Here is a 5,754-nt window from a genome sequence, read left to right on the forward strand (position 1 = left end):
CTTGAAGTTTCAGGTCCTTCAACCAGCCCACAGTGAGGCTCAGAAGTTCACAGTACTTAGCCTTTTCAAGCCTGCACTGTCATTGAAGCCCTTAGTCTCAGAGCAAAATATCTTGGGCTTCTGAGTCCTGCAAGCCATCAACAGAGGAGACAGAATCATCAGATTTCAGAACTCCCAGTCTACAAGCACAAAAAATGAGAAAATAGCAAAAGAAACACCTAACCAAAGGAAATTTCTATGGAGGCAAAGAGAAAGGCACAGAGTCAGTAGGGGAGGGTGAAATCCAAGCAACCACATGTAGAACATCAAAGAAAAATGGAAATTGGTCTCAGGCAATGGAAGAACTCAAAAAGGAATTAAAAAATAAAATAATATAGGTGGAAGAAAAAATAGCAAAAAGAAATGAAAGAAATTAGAAAAGGAAAAAACAGCTTAAAAAAGCAAAATTGGTCAACTGGAAAAAAGAGACAAAAAAATCCAATGAAGAAAAGAGTCCCATGAAACAATCACTGATTTCATTGAATAGAATGACAATGAAGAAAGAACTTACCAAAATTTATGGGATCTAGCCAAAGCGGTAGTCAGGGGAAAATGTGCTTATATCAATAAAGTAAAGAAAAAGATGATCAATTAATTGGTCATGCAACTAAAAAAACTAGAAAAAGAAATCCTAAAAATCAGAAGGGAATTAATAAAAATTGAAAGTAAAAGAACTATTGAACTAATAAAATTATTAGGAGTTGGTTCTATGAAAAAATAAAATAGATAGAATATTGGTTAATTTGATTTAAAAAGGGAAAAAAGAAAAAGAGAATCATGTTTCCACTATCACAAATGAAAAGGGTGATTTTTACCTCAAATGAAGAGGAAATTAAAGCAATCATTAGGAGCTATTTTGTCCAACTACATGACAATAAATCTGATAATCTAGGTAAAATGAGTGAATATTTACAAGATAAATTACCTAGATTGACAAGAGAAGCAACAGAACACTTAAATAATCTAATCTCAAAAAAAAGAAAGAAATTGAACAAGTCATCAGTGAACTCCCTAAGGAAAAAATGCCTAGGGCCAATTAATCCCAATACTATACAAACTATTTGGCAAAATAAGCAAAGAAGAAGCCCTACCAAATTATTTTTATACCACAAATATGGTGCTAATACCTAAACCAGGAAGTCAAAAACAGAGAAAGAAAATCACAGACCAATTTACTTAATGGACATTGATGCAAAAATCTTAAATAAAATGCTGGCAAAAAGGCAATAGCAATATATCAGAAGGATTATTCATTATGATCAGGTTAGATTTACACCAGGCATTCAAAGCTAATATTAAGAAAACTATCAGCATAATTGACCATGTCAATAATCAAATAAATAGAAATCACATGATTATCTTAATAGATGCAGCAAAAGTCTTTGAGAAAATACAACACTCATTCCTATTAAAAACACCAAAAAAGGGGGTAGCTAAGTGGCTCAGTAGATTGAGAGCTAGGCTTAGAGACAGGAAGTCCTGGGTTCAAATCTGACCTCAGACACTTCCTAGCTGTGTGACCCTGGGCAAGTCACTTAACCCCCACTGCCTAGCCCTCATCGATCTTCTGACTTAGAACCAATACTCAATATTGATTTTAAGACAGAAGGTAATGGTTTAAACACACACACACACACACATACACACACACACACACACACACAAGAAAGCATAGGAACAAGAGAGACTTTCCTTAAAATAATAAGTAGTATTTAAAATCATCAGCAAGTATCATCTGCAATGGGGATGTTAGATACTTTACCAGTAAGATCAGGAGCAAAACAAGGATGACCTTTATCACCACTATTATTTAATATTGTACTAGAAATACAAGCATTAGCAATTAGAGAAGAAAAAGAAATTGAAGGAATTAAAGTAGGTAATATGGAAACTAAAATATCACTCTTTGTGGAAGATATATATATATACTTAAAGAATCCTAGAAAATCAACTAAAAAGTAGTTGAAATAGTTAATAACTTTAACAAAGCTGCAGAATATAAAATAAACCCACATAAATCATCAGCATTTCTATATATTTCCAACAAAACTCAGCAGCAAGAGTTAGAAGGAGAAACTCCATTTTAAATCATTCTAGACAATATAAAATATTTGGGAATCCATTTGCCAAGACAAACACAGAAATTATATGAACACAATTACAAAACACTTTTCACACAAATAAAATTGGATCTAAACAACTGGAAAAACATTAACTGCTCATAGGTAGGTCAAGCTAATAAAATAAAAATGACAATCTTACCTAAATTGATTTTACTTAGTCAGTGTCATATCAAACTAACAAAAACCTATTTTATAGAACTATAAAAATAATGACAAAATTCATCTAGAAGAACAAAAGGTCAAGAATATCAAGGGAACAAATTTTAAAAATGTGAAAGATGGTGACCTAGCAGTACCAGATCTTAAACTGTACTATAAAGTAGTAATCATCAAAACAATCTGGTACTGACTAATAAATAGGTTAGATCAATGGAATAGATTAAGGCTAAAAGACCTCAGTAATCTAGTGTTTAATAAACGCAAAGATACCAGCTTTTGGGATAAGAACTCACCATTTGACAAAAACTGCTGGGAAAATTAGAAAATATTATGGCAAAAGTTAGGTTTAGATCAATATCCTATGCCCAGAGAAGGTCAAAATGTGTATGTGACTTAAACATAAAAAATTATAAACAAATTAGGAGAACATAGAATAGTTTACCTGGCAGAAGTGGAGAAGGCAAGAATTTATGAACAAACAGTAAATAGAGAACATTACAAAATGTGAAATGAATAATTTTGAATATATTAACTTTTTAAAGGGTTTGTACAAACAAAACCAATATGATGAAAATTAGAAGAGAAACAACAAACTAGGGGGAAATTTTTATAATACATTTCTCTAATAAAGGGCTCTTCTCAAATATATAAAAAAATGAGTCAAATTTGTATGAAGTAAAGTCATTCCCCAACTGATAAATGGTCAAAGGATATTGAATAGGCAGTTTTAAAATTAAGAAATCAAAGTAATCAATAATCATATAAAAATGTTCTAAATCACTCTTGATTAGAGAAATGCAAATTAAAACAACTCCGAGGTACCACCTCACACCTATCAGATTGGCCAATATGAAAAGGAAAATAACAAATGTTGGAAGGGATGTGGCAAAATTGGGACACTAATGCATTTCTCCTAGAGTTGCAAACTGATCGAACCATGCTAGAGAGTAATTTGGAAGTATGCCCAAAGGGTTATTAAACTATGCATACCCTTGGATCCAGTAATGCCACTACTAGGTCTGTATCCCAAGGAGATAAACAAAAATTGGGAAAGGACCTGTTTGTACAAAAATATTTATAGCTGCTCTTTTTGTGGTGGCAAAAAATTAGAAAGTAAAGGGATGTCCCTCAATTGGGGAATGGCTGACCAAATTGTGATATATGATGGTTATGAAATACTATTGTGCTATAAGGAATGATGAACAGGACAATTTCAGAAAGAGATGGAAATACATACATGAACTGATGAAGAGATGTTACTCAAACATTGAATAAGTGTGAGCACTGAATGAAGCTTCTCATCTACATTACATTTATAATCATTTTTCTTTTATGGGAATTTTCTCATGTTCATTGAGGTCATGGTCTACTGAATACGTAACAGCTAGGTGATATAGCAGAAAAGATTCATTTTCCTGAGGTCACGTCTGGCCTCAGACACTTACTAGCTGTGTGACCCTGTTCATCTCAGTCTCTTCATCTATAAAATGAACTGGAGAGGGAAATGTCAAACCACTCCAGTAAGTCTGTCAAGAAAATTCCAAAGCATCAGACCCACTGATGATATTTGATAATTCATAATCTTATGATTCAGTGTTGACAGAGACCTTGGAGATCATTCTAGTCTAAACTGCCATTTTGCAGATAAAGAAAAAGACCCAGAAAAGCAAAGTGAGTTGGCCAGAGTAAATCAAGTTAGAAGGTAGCATGTGAGACAAGAATCATGTAACCATGGAAAAAAAAATTTTAATGAAATTAAATTAAAAAAATTTTAATCAATCCATTAAAAGCCACTAAAAAATGTCCAATGGGCTTTTACATTACTGTTCCTAGATGTTGTGTGAAGACTGGGTGCCAGGGTAGAGAAGGGCAAACTCATCCCAAAGAAACAGGAAAAGTGAAGGGAATAAGTAGGCAATTAGGTAGTACAGTGGATAGAGTATAAGGCTTAGAGTCAGGAATACTTAAGCTCAAATGTGGGCTCAGGCACTTACTAGCAGTGTGATCCTAGGCAAGTCACTTCAGCCTGTTTGTCTCCATTTCTTCATCTGTAAAATGAACTGGAGAAGGGGGAACCTGGGTAGCTCAGAAAACTGAGAGTCAGGCTCAGAGATGGGAGGTCCTGGATTCAAATCTGACCTCAGACACTTCCTATTTCTGTGACCCTGGGCAAGTCACTTTACCCCCATTGCCTGGCCCTTACTGCTCTTCTGCCTTGGAACCAATACTCAGTATTGTTTCTAAGACAGAAGATAAAGGTTTAAAAAAAAAAAAAACTTAGCTGGGCCCTCTGCTTCTTAATTTATTTGAGGAGTTTCAATTGAACTCTAACCAATTCCCTGTTACATTCTTTATGGTGGTTGTTCCTAATCTTTCCCACTCTCAAAAGCACAGCCTTCCCTTTAATTTCCCTCTTTCCTTATCCTCAACAGCTTATTACTCTCTTTAAATCCCTTCTCCCTGCTTCAACTTTATCTTACTTCATCCACTCTCTTCTTTCCCATCTGAGGAGAAAAGACTTTTCCAAAACTGATCCTTCTTTGATACCATCCCTGATATCACATCCAGAGAAGGATTCACAGAAGAGGTGGTACCTGAGCAATTTAAAGTATAATTTTCTCACTTTATTTTTCTTAGTTCTTTAAATATAGTTAATATGTTTTGCATGATTTCACATGTATAATTGACATGTTGCTTGCCTTCTCAGTGGGTAGGGAAGATATAAAATGGAGAGAGAGAATTTGGACCTCAAAATTAAAAAGAAAAGGATGTTTAAAATGAACAAGTATTTTGAAAACAAAATTAATCAAATGAGATAAAATGTAAAGAGGTTTGTAAATCTTAAGGTGATGTGCATTTTTTTCACATCACCTATTAGCTATTATTATAATTAGTTATTATTGATAAACACATTTACTTTTAAGTTCTTGTTGACTTGATGGCTCAGTTGGACAACAGTGCGTACACAACAGCTTTCTTCAAATTTATAAAGAGCAATCACGGAAAAGAGAGGTCAGCTTGTTCTGCTTAGCCCCAGAAAGAACTAGGGGGCAATGAATAAGTGGAGATGTAAAGAGTCCAATTTAAGCTCGGTGTTGGGGGGGGGGGGGAGCAAGCAAGCATGAAAAGTCTTAACAAGGAGAGCTTTCCAGAAAGCGGAATCGGGTTACCTCCAGTGAGGTCCCTACCACTGGACAAACTGGATGACGGCTGTCGGGGATGCTGTTGTCGCCCCGCCCTCTCCCCAACCAATAACCAAACAAGGCACCAGCGATTGGTGATTTTAACAAACCGCAAGAAAATATTCTCCACTGGTAAGCTAAATCCGCTGTCATTTGACTGGAAAGTCCAAACAGGCTCTGGACTCAGCGGGCGGCACCCTGGGAACTGTAGTTCAGGGTGTCAATCTCCCGAGAGAAAAGCGGGGAAACGG

At 35.0% G+C, this 5,754-nt stretch overlaps 1 protein-coding gene across 5 annotated transcripts in view; it reads left to right on the forward strand.

Moving 5' to 3' along the window:
- Window positions 1-5,717: 5,717 nt before the first annotated feature.
- LOC100032740 (zinc finger and SCAN domain-containing protein 29-like) overlaps window positions 5,718-5,754 on the forward strand; it is a 26,102-nt gene continuing 26,065 nt past the window's right edge. For 2 of the 5 annotated variants that reach the window (XM_007492965.3, XM_056795334.1), the window contains exon 1: window positions 5,720-5,754. This exon is cut by the window's right edge and continues 129 nt beyond it. The gene's annotated coding sequence lies outside the window, so the exon portion shown is untranslated. The other 3 variants (XM_056795332.1, XM_056795331.1, XM_056795333.1) reach the window with 2 other exon arrangements.

Source organism: Monodelphis domestica, chromosome 4, assembly GCF_027887165.1.
Source record: "Monodelphis domestica isolate mMonDom1 chromosome 4, mMonDom1.pri, whole genome shotgun sequence".
In the NCBI taxonomy this organism is placed as follows: Eukaryota; Metazoa; Chordata; class Mammalia; order Didelphimorphia; family Didelphidae; genus Monodelphis; species Monodelphis domestica.